Source organism: Callithrix jacchus, chromosome 6 (assembly GCF_049354715.1).
Source record: "Callithrix jacchus isolate 240 chromosome 6, calJac240_pri, whole genome shotgun sequence".
NCBI lineage: Eukaryota > Metazoa > Chordata > Mammalia > Primates > Cebidae > Callithrix > Callithrix jacchus.
In genome coordinates, this window is record NC_133507.1 from 57,610,681 (window position 1) to 57,626,253 (window position 15,573).

The 15,573-nt window shown below is 39.2% G+C and overlaps 1 protein-coding gene across 4 annotated transcripts in view; it reads left to right on the plus strand.

Moving 5' to 3' along the window:
* SLC25A12 (solute carrier family 25 member 12) overlaps window positions 1–15,573 on the plus strand; it is a 229,822-nt gene that overhangs the window by 95,054 nt on the left and 119,195 nt on the right. For 2 of the 4 annotated variants that reach the window (XM_078327395.1, XM_035304541.3), the window contains exon 1: window positions 37–331. The exons of the other annotated variants lie outside the window; for them this stretch is intronic. The gene's annotated coding sequence lies outside the window, so the exon portion shown is untranslated. Of the gene's footprint in view, window positions 1–36; window positions 332–15,573 lie in introns of those variants that run through there. 4 annotated transcript variants of the gene reach the window in all.

Consider the following 15,573-nt stretch of genomic DNA (forward strand, 5'->3'; position numbering starts at 1 on the left):
GGAGGCTTATCCAGGAGCCCGGCGGCGGAAGCGTTTGAAGAGGCGGGGCTAACGCCGAGAAGTCTGCGCGGGCCGTTGCCTAGCCACCGCGAATGCCGTCAGCCGCTTTGCCTGCCTGAAGTGGAGAAGGAGGCCGCAAATAGGAGCTTCGCTGTTGAGATGCTCTCAGGCACTAGGAAAGTTTCTCTCGGATTGATTTGAACAATACAGACACTTTACGCCTGTTTTCTATACCCGTCCCTGAGATGTTTTGGAGACTGGATGAAAATCTTTCCTCTTGGCCTGGACAGTGCATCCAAACACCTGAGCCCTATGGGCAATTTTACCCTAGGTAAGATTTTACCTAGGTAAAATGCAAGGGTTGAGTTTCAGTTGCGGGAGAAATTTTCACTTCTTATTTTCCTAATTTGTTTCTAGTATTGCTGTATACTTTAACATCTTTTTTCCTTTCTCCCTTGTTTTTAACAGTATGCAGTGTGATAGGTACTCTGCTTTCACTCTTCTGGTTACTAAGCAACCGTTTAGCGCACGGACAAAAGTCGTTACCTAATAAATACCTCAAGGGGCCTGATGTAGTCTTGCATGCCACATGTCCTAGTGGTTTGAATCACATCACAGGTGTTACCTGATTTTAGCCATAGGCTTTGTTAGTACTTAGTAGCTGTTGGAACACTTTCGCCCAGAGGATAAACCACTATTTAGGTATCCACAAATATTCCCACAATGTTGTCTATACACCAGAAGTCCTTATCCCAACAAATATTTGTTAACAGGTTTTATAGTGATGCATGCTAAAGCTAAAATGGACCCTTGGCGGCCCTGCATGGTGGCTCACACCTGTAATCCCAGCCTGTGGGAGGCGGAGGAGGGCGGATCACGAGGTTAGGAGTTGGGGACCAGCCTGGCCAACATGGTGAAACCCAGTCTCTACAAAAATTAGCCAGGCGTGGTGGTGCGCGCCTGTAATCTCAGCTGCTCGGGAGGATGAGGCAGGAGAATCACTTGAACCTGGGAGGTGGAGGTTGTAGTGAGCCAAGATCGTGCCATTGCACTCCAGCCTGGGAAATCGAGTGAGATTCTGTTTCAAAAAAAAAAAGAAAAATGGACTCTTGGGATGATGATGTGGAACTAACATGCCCTGTCATTTTAGAGATGAGGAAATCAAAGCCCAGAAAAGATAAACTGCCCAAGTTCACTCTGTTAGTATGCAGCCTAGGCAGAGTGCTGTTCATCAGATACTCAGCCCAGTATTTATTTGCTCGACTACATAGAGATGGCCTTCCTGAAGATAAAGATCAGAAAAGGTTCTGAGAATGCCCAGATCCTTTTTCTCCAAGCCTAATGATACACAAGAAATTACAGTCATAATGTTAAGACAGAAAACTGAAATCAATACTACTAATGACATTATGGATCAAAAAAGGAAAACAATCTTTTTCTTTAATAATCATTTTTGGCTAAGTGTGGTCAGGTTCACACTTGTACTTTCAGCACTTTGGGAGGCCAAGGCAGGTGGATCACCTGAGATCAGGAGTTTGAGACCAGCCTGGCCAATATGGTGAAACTTATCTCTACTAAAAATATAAAAATTAGCCAGGCATGATGGCACACACCTGTAATCTCAACTACTTGGGAGGCTGAGGCAAGAGAATTGCTTGAACCCAGATGGCGGGGGTTGCAGTGAGCTGAGATAGCACCACTGTACTCCAGCCTACACAAGACAGCGAGACTCCATCTCCAAAAAAAAAAAAAATTTTTTTTTTCAAAATAGCAAGACTCATTATTTCTTTCCTTATCTATGGGTCAGTCAATTGCTGACCAGCAATTATGATCTTTATAAGTAAGAAATCAAGAAGAATTTATGTCTTAACTGTAATATATCAGAAAGAGATTATTAGTCCTGTGATATTACAGTTAGTTGTAGGGGAAAAATATAATGAAACTTACTGATAAGAATTGAGGTTAAAGTTTTACATTGTCCTTGTCTTAGAAATGTTCACTTTTTTTTTTTAGACAAGGTCTCACCCTCACCCAGGCTGGATTGCAGTGATGCAATCATAGTTCACTATAGCCTCCAGCCTCCAACTGCTGGGTTCAAAGGATCCCTCTGCCTCTCAGCCTCCCATAGAGCCAGGACTACAAATGCGCCACCACGCCCAGCTAATTTTTTGTTTTTTGTAGAAACGGAGTCTCACTATGTTGCCCAGGCTGGTCCCAAACTCCTGGCCTCAAGCAATCCTCTCACCTTGGCCTCCCAGAATGCTGGGATAACAGGTGTCAGCCACCATGTCCATCCTCATATTTTTTTTTTTCAGTGTTACAGAATAAATGTTTGGTACAGTTTACCTAAAAGATAAAACAATGACTTATTTTGAAAAGGTAATAGTAAAATTATCAAAAAGGAAAAAGCATTCTCTTTTTTTGTAGGGATTTCTTTCCTTTTTTAACTTATATTTTGCTTTGTTTTAAAGGGAATTTAAAAAAGCGATTATTCAATCATGGAATAAAATTTCTACAAAAAGCATATGCTGTCCTCATGTATATGGAAGAGACAACACAGTCTTGTGGAAAGTTTAGTGCCCTACTAGTCCCAGTTCTACTATTTCATGCTTGTTCAACCTTGTTTCATCTATTAGGCAGAGATAATAGTACTGCCTAGTCACCACGCTGGGTTGTTGTAAAAATCAAATGGAGGCTGGACGCGGTAGCTCACGCCTGTAATCCCAGCACTTTGGGAGGCTGAGGTGGGCAAATCATGAGATCAAAAGATCGAAACAATCCTGGCCAACATGGTGAAACCCCATCTCTCCTAAAAAAAAATACAAAAATTAGCTGGGTGTGGTGGCACACACCTGTAGTCCCAGCTACTCAGGAGGCTGAGGCAGGAGCTTGAGCCCAGGAGACAGAGGTTGCAGTGAACTGAGATTGCTCCATTGTACTCCGGCCTGGGCAACAGAGAGAGGCTCTGTCTCAAGAACAAAAAGAAAGAAAGAAAAAAAAAAATGGACCAACTCATATTGAAAACTACTATAAAAGGAATATCCTGAAGACATAAAAATTACCAACAGCTTTTATTTTCTAACTCAAATACACTACCCATAGGTGTATAAATTATTACCTTTTGAGGGACAATTCAGAAATTTTAACAAATTTTTACAAATGTAACAAAATTTTCAATTTGTATATCCTTTGAGGCAACAACAGTTCCACTTTTAAGCATTTGTATTGCAAAACTGTTTCACAGGAATGCAAAGATATACTGAAACAAACATGTTCAATGCAGCATTATTTTCACTGACAAGTTGGAAATAGCCTAAACTTCCAGCACAAGGGGCTAGCTAATATGTTCTATCTCCTATACAATAGGTTAAAAAATAAATTACAGAAGAATATATTATTTCATTTATATAAAAATGTATTTTGTTATAAACAGAAAACATCTGAAAACATACCTCACAAGATTAGCTATAGTTGCCTTTAGGAGGAATTTGGAGATGGGGATTAATGGAGTGTTTTTGTTTTTGTTTTTGTTTTGGAGATGGAGTCTGGCTCTGTCACTCAGGCTGGAGTGCAATGGTGTGATCTTGACTCATTGCAGCCTCCGTCTCCCAGATTCAAGCAATTCTTCTGCCTCAGCCTCCCAAGTAGCTGGAACCACAGGCACCCGCAACCATGCCCAGCTAATTTTTGTATTTTTAGTAGAAATGGGTTTTCACCATGTTGATCGGGCTGATCTTGAGCTCCTGACCTCAAGTGATCCAGCCACCTTGGCATCCCAAAGTGCTGGGATTATAGGAGTGAGCCATGGCACCCAGCCTAATGAGGTTGTTTTTCTTTTTTAATACCATTTGTCTCTCTCTCTCTTTTTTTTTGAGACGGAGTTTCGCTCTTGTTTACCCAGGCTGGAGTGCAATGGCACGATCTCAGCTCACCGCAACCTCCGCCTCCTGGGTTCAGGCAATTCTCCTGCCTCAGCCTCCTGAGTAGCTTGGATTACAGGCACGCGCCACTATGCCCAGCTAATTTTTTGTATTTTTAGTAGAGACGGGGTTTCACCATGTTGACCAGGATGGTCTTGATCTCTTGACCTCGTGATCCACCCGCCTTGGCCTCCCAAAGTGCTGGGATTTTTGTCTCTTTTAATGATGATGTATTGGTTTCTTTCACAGTTAGAAACTTATTCATCTTTTTGGAGGTTTTTAGATACGGTTGCTAACTCTTTACCCTCTTCTATACATTCTACATATTATGGTAAACAGGGAAGCAGTTTAATCAAAACTAGGAACAATTAGTTGAAAACTAATATTTTTCATTATGCACAGGCCCATGACCTCTCTTCTTAGGCCCGCTCTCAGGTTTCTTTATCCCCTTCCTTCCCTGCCTGATCCTTAAGGACAGTCCCTATATAAATGGAATTATCTATATACCCCAAGATTCTAGGTTATATTCTCATTTACTGAATCTTATCTAAAAATCTGAATGTAACTTTTTTAAAAAAGTAATATTCTGAATACTTGGAGAAATGAAAATTTTCATTTAAAAAAGTAATACAATTTCAAAAGGTTTCTAAAATCTTTTAAATTGTTAACATAATTATAACATTTTGTTTTATGCAAGCTTTGTTAAGAAAGGATCACAAGAAAGACCAGAAAAATATTTTCTTTTTCAAAAAATTGTGGCTGCACACCTACATTGTCCTTGGATGTGGAGAGGTCCTATTGAGCTAAATTGTATGTTTCTTTCATTTGGTAAAGATTTTTGCTATTTTTTCCTTTGGATGTGGACTTTAAAGTTATTTTATTCTAATGCTTGGAAGTTCATATTGTTCCTTTGAGTAAATACAGGACTGCAGCAAGGAGATGACAAATGTCCAATTCATTCAGATAGTATCAATATGACTTAATTTTTTTTTTTTTTAAGACAGAGTGTTGCTGTCCCCAGGCTGAGGTACAGTGGTGCAATCTTGGCTCACTACTACCTTTGCTTCCTGGGTTCAAGCGATTCTCCTACCTCAGCCTCCTGAGTAGCTGGGACTATAGGTGTGTGCCACCACGCCCAGCTAATTTTTGTATTTATAGTAGAGCTGGGTTTCACCATGTTAGCCAGGATGGTCTCTATCTCTTTACCTTGTGATCTGCCCGCCTTGGCCTGCCAAAGTGCTGGGATTACAGGTATGAGCCACTGCGCCTGGCTGACGTAATTTTCTTAGATTTTGCTTTCCTTTTTGTTAAACGAAATAAATTACATAATATGTTTAAATACCAAATGACAATTTTATTTGCTACTATAAGATTTAATTATATATGAGTACATATCTAACCACAAATGAAAATTGTGTTATATATTTAGTATATTACAACACATCCATTTATTCAAGGTAGAAAGATAATCATCTGAATCATTATGTGACAGATAAAAACATTAGCTGTGATTTGAAAGGGTCATTCTTTGGTAAACCTCATTATTTTTATGCTCTCTAGTTCATATGCATTTTTTCAATGGGGTCATATAGGGTAGAGATGTTAAAAAATGATAACCATGAACTTTTAATCTTTTTTTTTTGCCAGTCTTGAAGTTAAGGCACTCCTACATATGAGACCAATATACCACAAATAGTTCCAGTAGATTCTAACCTTGCTCCAGTGCCCTAAAATGTTCCATTATGGGAGGAAGACTTCATAAATTAGAGTCCTCATACAAATATTACCAACAATGTTATAGAAATTGAAGTGAGATAGAATAGGTTAAGGTAGATGATTTCACATCAGGTGGGCCAAAGGAATCTTCACTGGAAAGCTCAAAGACATGTTCTCTGAAATATCTGCAATATTAACAATTATATGTATGGACTCCCTGCAAACTGGAATGATTGCAGATAATGGGAAAAGTCAAGCATAATACTCAATTTTTAATGGAAAAGGGAGGAACTGAGGGATCACACTCTGTTTAGTCTGCTTCTTTGAAAAACTGTAGTGTTAATCTTTGAAAAACAATAACCAGTCCCCACAAAAAGAAAAAAAAACCCTACAATTTATAGGTCCACAGAGGGTAGCCAAGTATCTGTCATCTAACATAGGTTTGTGAAAAGCAATCATGCTAAATAAACTTATTTTGCATCTTAAACAAATAAATAGCATAAAGAAGTATTATAGTAGGTTTGATTAGATATGTAATCATTGCTGACCCTATGCAAAATTGTGATTTAGAGAAAATTCAATTATCTGCTGCAGACTTTAATATATTCAGATTACTTATACAATTGTACTTATCACATACATACAATTTCAAGTTCTGATTCATTCACTTAACATTATATAATAAACTATTTTCTACTCATACTTTCATGTGACCAGATTATTAAGGAATTTGAACTTGGTGGAGATTCAAACGCAAAATGTTTTCTTTTTCTCGAGTCACTGCTTCCACAGTACTATGTTAAATATTCTTTCCCCCAGGGAGATTCCATAGTTTTCTGGTTTTTTTTTTTTTGAGATGGAAACTCACTGTGTCACCCAGGCTGGAGAGCAGTGGCACGATTTTGGCTCATTGGAACCTCTGCCTCTCAGGTTCAAGTGATTCTCATGTCATTGCAACCTCTGCCTCTCAGGTTCAAGTGATTCTCCTGCCTTGGTCTCCTGAATAGCTGGGACTACAGGCTAATTGTTGTATTTTTAGTAGAGACAGGTTTTCACCATGTTGGCCAGGCTAGTGTCAAACTCCTGACCTCAGATGATCCACCTGCCTCAGCCTCCCAAAGTGCTGGGGTTACAGGCATGAGCCACCATGCCTGCCCAGCTCTCTGGTCTTTTAAGTTATTCGAAGTCTAGCATGGACTAGTTTAAAACTTTGGAGTTTTAAATTTGGACTAGTTTTAAAACTTCCCCATTGCTGGACAGACTTTAGCCATAGGGACTATGAAATAAGTAATAGAGTATGGTCAATTTTTTATGCATTTTCCCACTCTAAGCTCCTTAAGATTGGTGTTGACCAGGTACGGTGGCTCGTGCTTGTAATCCCAGCACTTTGGGAGGACAAGGTGGGTGGATCATGAGATCAGGAGTTCGAGACCAGCCTGACCAACATGGTGAAACCCCATCTTTACTAAAAACACAAAAATTAGCTGGGCATGGTGGTGAGTGCCTGAAATCCCAGCTACTTGGGAGGCTGAGGCAGGAGAATCACTTGAACCCGGGAGGCGGAGGTTGCAGTGAGCAGAGATTGCACTACTGCACTCCAGCCTGGGTGACAGAGCTAGACTCTGTCTTAAAAAAAAAAAAAGATTGGATTGGATTGGGGCGTGGGGGTGTCTGGCTCTAGGATATTTCTTCCTTTTTTTTTTTTTTTTTTTTTTTCAAGTCTAACTACTCCAGGATAGGGGTTGGAATTAGGAATAGAGAAGAAATGAATCTTGCTACTTAACTATGGTCATCTCTGCTTCTCCAGCTGACATTGGTCATCAGTGTTCTTACTGCCTCTCACATAGCATGCATTCTTAATTACTTCAGTGAACCTAAAGGGGCCTTTGAATTGTACCAATTTCCTGACAAGGAAACTCTGACCCCTTGCTGCTGTGGTCTCTTGTCAGTAGGCCTCATTTTTGGGTGGAATACTGCAAAGGCAATTCAAGCCCCAATGTCTTACTGGTGTCAATTGCCTATAAGAAATTCACATATAATCCCTTGTGTGGCAATCACTGTTGCTAACACAGTGACCACACATAGTCCTGCAGCTATCATACATTAGAGGATGATGAAATTTGAAATGTTAGCCAGTATTGGCCAGGCACAGTGGCTCACACCTATAATCCCAGCACTTTGGAAGGGTGAGGCAGGCAGATTATGAGGCCAGGAGTTTGAGACCAGCCTGACCAAAATGGTAAAACCCCATCTCTACTAAAAATACAAAAATTAGCAGGGTGTGGTGGCGCGCGGCTGTAATCCCAGCTACTCAGGAGGCTGAGGCAAGAGAATCACGAGAATCCAGGAGGCGGAGGTTGCAGCAAGCTGAGATCGCACCACTGCACTCCAGCCTGGGTGACAGAGTGACACTCCATCTAAAAAAAGAAGAAAGAAAAGAAAAGAAAGAAAGAGAGAAAGAAGGAAGGGAGGGAGGGAGGGAGGGAAACGGAAGGAAGGAAGGAAGGAAGGAAGGAAGGAAGGAAGGAAGGAAGGAAGGAAGGAAGGAAGGAAGGAAGGAAGGAAGGAAGGGAAAGAAATGTTAACCAATGCCCATGCTCTTCATATAAGGAACAGGTGGAATAAGAATCCAGAATAATATAAAAGGAAGCTGCTATTGAACCCCACTTTTGTGAGTGGTTGTGAGGCCTAAGTTGATAATCGTAACTTCCTATTTCCCCCCCTCATTCTGTATCCCCTCATCCCTGTCAGCTCCTTGACTTTGTTTTATTCTTTATCTCGTGCAGTGCCCTAAACTCTATTTTCCAAATGATCTCAGTGCACTATGGACTTACTTCTGTTGGACTGGCTGTCTCTACTAAGTTGCCTGAGTTGGGATTCAGACGTAGTCATCCTTGCCTCATTGTATAGCAATAACCCAGTTTCTCCTTCATGATGGGGATCAATCACCACTTGGTTGTGGTGACCCTTTTCTGCCTTTAGTTTCGCAGCTGGAGAAGCTCAAAATCTCCAGGGGGCAGTTTCAGTTTCCAATTCATCTGAACGATGATGGTATTTCTTGGTGGAAGCATTTCTTCCTTGGACACTAGGGCCTGAAAATCCATGAGCCCAAGATGGTGGGGAAAAGAGGCAAGAATTTCTCTAGTGGATTATTTGGTGAGATAAGAGGGAGGCTGTTTTCACCTCATCTTCCTGTTTTTTTTTTTTTAATCTCCAATGTTCTGATATTTCCAAATGTGCCTTGGTATGGAGCCTTTCTTATTCATTGTTTTGGATACACAGAGAACACTTTGAAACTGAATACTCATCTTTTGGATATGAAAAATTCTCTTGTGTTAATTCTTTGATAATTTCTTTTCTATCATGTTAAATTTCTATTTTCTCCAGACCTCTTAGAATTCAATTATTGGGCCCCTTGGATTAGTTCTTTGTATTTTAATCCTTTCCCTCCCTTTCTTGGTGTATTACTCTACTTTCTGAGAGATTTTTTCACAACATTTTCATTTTCATTCTTTTTATAACTTTATTGCCATTTATTAGATTTATAACCTTGGGCCACCAAGGTTCTAATCTCCCAGTCTCAGTTTAATTTCCCGGTTTCAGTTTCCCCATCTTTGAAATAGAGATAATGACATGAAATTACCCTACTTCTGAGGTGTTTGAGGATAGATTCATAGAAAGTGATTAGAATAGTGCCTGACACAAAGTAAGTAAATATTAGCTTATATTGGTTATTCATTAGTGTCTTGTGAATTTGGTTAGCTTAAGTGATCTTTGGGCCATTTATAAGATGATTTATGACATATAGAACTGATGACTGTATCTTGGATATTGGTGACTTTACCACATCAGGCCTTTTTTGGAAGAAGACTTAGCAGCTGGCTTTCAGAATCGTGCCTCTCTATCTCAACATGTCCTTCAAATACAACAATTTTTGTTCCTTCTCCAGTTTTGCCTGTCTGTGTCTGTTTTTACATGTCCATGTTTTCATCTTAATACCTTATAAGACGTCTTTATTCTTGGCTGGGTGTGGTGGCTCACGCCTATAATCCCAGCACTTTGGGAGGCTGAGGTGGGCGGATCACAAGGTCAGGAGTTTGAGACCAGTCTGGCCAACATTGTGAAACCCCATCTCAACTAAAAATACAAAAAGTTAGCCAAGTGCGGTGGTGTGTACCTGTAATCCCAGGTACTCGGGAGGCTGAGGCAGGAGAATTGCTTGAACCTGGGAGGTGGAGGTTGTGATGAACCAAGATTGCACCATCAAACTCCAGCTCGGGTGACAGAGCAAGACTCCATCTCGATAGATAGATAGATAGATAGATAGATAGATAGATAGATAGATAGATAGATAGATAGATACCTTTATTCTTAAAAAGGAAAGTGATAGGGGAATATGATTCATGAAGATAGTCTGTCCCAAAATTGTGCGTTTATTTTTTTCTCAAACATTTTTATTAACCACTGCTTTGTACCTGACCCTGCACTAATTGCTAGGAATATAGAGATTTTCATTTTATCTTTTTCTTCAATTCCTATATCAAGCATCTACCATGCTCTAGAATCTATGTGAGTTCACATTCTATTGTGGTATTTTTAAACTGTAAGTTTGGCCCACTAAAGGGTCATGAATGATATCAATTTAGTGTGTTGAAACCAAAAATTAGAAATAGAATGTAGTGTGGAATACTAAATACTAGAGTGTGTTGCATGTCGTAAGGTTCAATACTGCTCTGTGAAATTTTTATTTTGGTATGTACTGGAGTTGTAAAAAAAATGTGTGTGTGTGTTTTGTTTTGGTATTTTTTTGTTTTTTTTGAGAGAGTCTTGCTCTGTCACCCAGGTTAGAATGTAGAGGCACAATCTCAGCTCACTGCAACCTCTGCCTTCCAGGTTCAAGTGATTCTCCTGCCTCAGCCTCCCAAATAGCTGAGATTACAGGCATGTACCACCACACCCCAGCTAATTTTTTGTATTTTTAGTAGATACGGGGTTTCACCTTGTTAGCCAAGATGGTCTTGATCCCCTGACCTCATGATCTGCCTGACTTAGCCTCCCAAAGTGCTGGGATTACAGACGTGAGCCACTATGCCCAGCAAAGAGAAGAGATTTGAAAAACGCTAAAGGGGATGGAAAAAAAGGACTGGGTAGCTATTTGAATGTGAAGAACAAGGAAGAGTCTGATACCCAGTTTTCTGACTCAAGCAACAAGGGCAATAGTAATGGCCTTCACTTAGGAAAGATAAGGGGACTAATTGGCTATCAGTAGGGAAACTGACTAGGAATGATCAATAAACCATTTAATTAATTCCTACATGGCTAACAGCAGGTATGGAGATGAGGGTTAGGACTGAGGGTATGGATGAAGGAAGAAGGATTAAGACCTCTTCTGAAAGGACGGCAGAAAAATGTTGAATTAAAGATGTGGTGAATTATTGTTTCCATGAAACCTGTTTACCATCCAGCTTGAATTGATTTTTTTCTTTGTCTAAAACTCTCTTGCATAAATTTGCCACACAATTACGAATCCTCATATATGCATTGTTACTTGATCATTTTAGATGATTACATTCCCTTCATATTTCCTGCTTACAGATATCAATAAGAAGGTACATATAGTATCTTAGAGTAGAGCTTCATAGCCATGTAGAATTCCATATGGTGGTGAAACATACCACTCTTCCTGCAATGTTCTCTAGTATGTTTAAGCAAAGAAGGATTTGTCTCGTCTACTGAGCAGTTGCTTCTCTGTGATCCGTGCTCCTCATTACCCTTCTGTTAAGTCTTGGGTTACGCTCACTTAGCTGCTGTTCGCCATGTAGAACCCTGAGCCTATTGTCTTTGATGAGGTGATGTTGCTGCTACTGCCACATGGATCTCAGTGAGGAGGTTAGCACTTCACTGAGGAAGGCTGTACTTCCCATTACTGTAATTTTTGTTTCATGCCATCAACACACTTGTTCACAGATTATGGTTTACTGAAGGGTTGGGGATGATTAGAGGAATTGTAATTGTTGACTCACTATTTTACTTCCTACCCTTACCCCAAACCATCCAGGCAAGCCCATCCACTCAGGGTGACAGAATAGCAGAGTAACAGGAGAGTGAGCAAACAGCAACTGTTTCTTCTTTTCAAGCAGTGATAGGCATAGTATAGGGAAGACTATGGAGATTGGTTACTCCATGATTTATTGTCTATATTGGCTTGACCAGAGTAAAGAATTCCACAGTTCTACCCACTTTCTCTCCTTGACTTGTTTCTCTTCACAACATGTGTCTCTTGTTAAGATCTAGTTATTTCATACTGTTTCTCCAAAACTTTCTAACTTAAACTTCCTGATTATCCTTCTGATTCACACAATTTGATAGTAATCAATATTACATTACTTCTCGAATGTAATTCTTCAGGAGAAGTTTCTTCCAGGGCATATCCCATTTCCTAGCTTACTTGTCTTGTGGTCTGTAGACTTCTCTTCCTTAATGAGTACAAATCTGTCTTTCCCTTTTAGGAAACTTTCTACTCAAAGGAGTTGGTGTCATCCTATGATAATTCTCCTTACCCCACCAGGGCAATCCAAGGAAACACTACCAATTGCAGGGTCTTCCTCACCTAAGTCTGAGTTTCTCAGTCTAGAATAACATGCTGAGTGCACTTCAGCAGAAGAGTTCCAAATTAGGCTTTAGATTCCAAGTCTGGTTCTTTCCAAGGTAACTGTCAGTATGTTATACAAATATACTTTCACATTCTTCCTCTAGTTTTCCTTTGGGTAACTATTAGACCAAACACACGCATATATCCAAACATGCATGATCGCTAAGGACATATAATTAGTATCTGAACTGATGTTAAACAAAACAGTTTCTTCCTCAATGCAATATATATCTATTATATTTATTTATTTATTTTTGATACAGAGTCTGACTCTGTCACCCAGGCTGGAGTGCAGTGGTACAATGCTGGCTCACTGCAACCTTTGCCTCTTGGGTTCAAGTAATTCTTGTCTCAGCCTAGTAGTTGAGACTACAAGTGTGCACTACCACGTCTGGCTAATTTTTGTATTTTTAGTTTAGACTGGTTTTTGCCATGTTGGCCAGGCTGGTCTCGAACTCCTGGACTCAAGTGATCCTGCCCACCTTGGCCTCCTGAAGTGCTGGGATTACGGCATGAGCCACCATGCCCAGTCTTCTTAATGCAATATAGTTTTCACAGATTCCCTTCCCCACAAAAGAGGTATATTATTTGTCAAGCAGTTTCAGTTCTTTCTCCTCCTCTCCAACAATGCAGAGGCCTATTAGTGGCTAAGAAATAAGTCCCAGTACAATTTCTAACCAAACAACAGAATTACATACATGGATAGCCATCTTTAGAAACACAAATGCCAACACAAATTTCCCCTGATCTTTTATTACGAAAATTTTACAACATTTAGAAAAGTTGCAGGAATTTTTTTCAGTGAACTCCTGTATACACTCCCACAGTTAGAAATCACATATCTATTCATCCATTTCTCTATCCATCCATAAATCTTTCTTTTTCTTTAATGCATTTCAAAATAAATTTAAAATACTAGTATGCTCTTCCCAAATATGTCATTGGCTAGAGTTCGATATTTGCTCAGGTTTTTTTTTTTCCTTTTGAAGAAAATTTACACACATTTATAATTAAATGTACAAACTTTATGTGTACATTCACTAAGTTCTGAAAAATTAATACACCTGTTATTTAAGCCCCTAGGCAAGGCATATACTACTATTATCACTTCACATAGTTTCCTTATTTCTCTTTCTAGTCAATTCCTCTCTGGCAATCATGGCTCTAATTTTTTTCACCAGTGATTTATTTTGCTGGTTCTAGAACTTTGTATAAATGGAATCATATGGTATATACTCTTTTGTACTGATTCTATGCAAGGCTTCTTTCACTTAGCATGATGCTTTTGACATTCACCCATGTTGTGTACATGATTAGTTTACTCCTTTTTATTTCTCAATAGTATTTTATTATCCAAATATACCACAGTTTATCCTTCTATTGTTGGACACCTGTGTTATTTCCAGTTCTGGGCTATTATGAATAAAGTGGCTGTGACCATTCTTGTATAGGTCTTTTAAGAGACATATATTTTCATTTCTCTTGGGTAAATATTGAGAGATATAATTGCTTGATCATAGGTAGGTGTATGTTTAGTTTTACAAGAACCTGCTAGATCTTTTCTCAAAGTAATTATACCAGTTTACATGCCTACTATAGTGAATAAGAGCTCTGGTTGCACCATATCCTTGCCAGCATCTGGTGTTTTCAATCTTTCATTTTAGTTATTCTAGTAAATATATAGTGGTACCTTCTCACTGTGATTTAATTTGCATTCCCTGATGACTAATTATACTGTACACATTTTCATGTGTTACTGACCATTTGTATATCTTATTTTGTGAAGTTCTATTCCAGTCTTTTGCCCATTTTTAGAACTAGGTTGTTTATTATTGATGTCATTGAGATTTAGGATATATCCTGGATATCAGTCCTTTGTTGTGTATATGTTTTGCTAATATTTTCTCCCAGTTAATACCTTGCCTATTCATTTTCTTAATGCTATCTTTTGAGGAAAAGACATTTTTACTTTTAGTGAAATCTAATTTATCAATTTCTTAACTTACTGCTTTTTAGATTTTGATTAAGAAAACTTTATTTACCTCCAACTTACAAAGATCTATCTATCTATCTATTTATCTATCTATCTATCTATTCTATATTTATATATGTATGTATTTTAGAGAGACAGGGTCTCACTGTGTTGCCCAAGCTGGAGTGCAGTGGCTATTCACAGCCACAATCATCACTCACTACAGCTTTGAACTCCTGGCCTCAAGTGATCCTCCTGCCTCAGCCTGCTGAGTAGCTAGGACTCCAAGCACATGCCATGGTACTAGCCACAAAGATATCCTTTTATGGTTTCTACTAAAACCTTTGTTAATAAAGCCGTGGGGAGCAGCTTTTTGACTTCAGCTTTGGCATTTAGGTCTATGATTCATCTCAAATCAAATTTAGTATTTGGTGTGAGGCAGGGATATAGATTCATTAATTTTCCCACACAGATACTACTTATTCTGGCATCAATTTGTTGAAAAGATTCCTTGCTCCCATTGAATTGCTTTGACAACTTTATTAGACAGCAGATGACTTTGGCCAGGCAAGATGATTCACACCTGTAATCCCAGACCTTTGGAGGCCAAGCAGGAGGACTGCTTGAACCCAGGAGTTCAAGACAAGCCTGGGTAACATACTGAGACTCTTTCTCTACAAAAATTAAAAATTTAGCTGGGTATGGTGGTGCATGCCTATAATCCTATCTATTCAGGAGGCTGCCATGATCATGCCACTGCACTCCAGCCTGGGTAACAGAGTAAGACCCTGTCTCAAAGAAAGAAAAAAGAAATGAAAGAAAATAAAAGAAGAAAGAAAGAGGAAGGAAGGAGAGAGAAAAGAAATCCAATGACTTTATAATTTTGCATCTATTTCTGGGCTCTCTATTCTGTTCCATTGATCTGTTTATCAATTCGTATGCCAGCTAGCAGCACTACTGTAGTGATTTCTTAAGCTTTATAGTAAGTCTTGAAACCAGGTAGTCTAAGTCCTCCAACTTTGTTTCTTTTCAAATTTACTTTGGCTATTTTGGGACTTTTGCTTTTCTCCCACATGATTTTTAAAGTGACACTTTCTTCTTTACTTTGGATGAGGTCCAAAGTATTCTTCCTCATTGACTTCTAAGTAGAAGGGAAACAAAAAGCATCCAAATAAATCCACAAGAGTAGGGTAGGGGTGGGTAGCTGAGGACTTGGCAAGATGTTTATTCTCCCAGTTATATATTTTTGATTAGAGTAAGAATATGTGGCAAACCACACAGTCTGTTCCCATCATTACCTAAAGCTGCCTTGG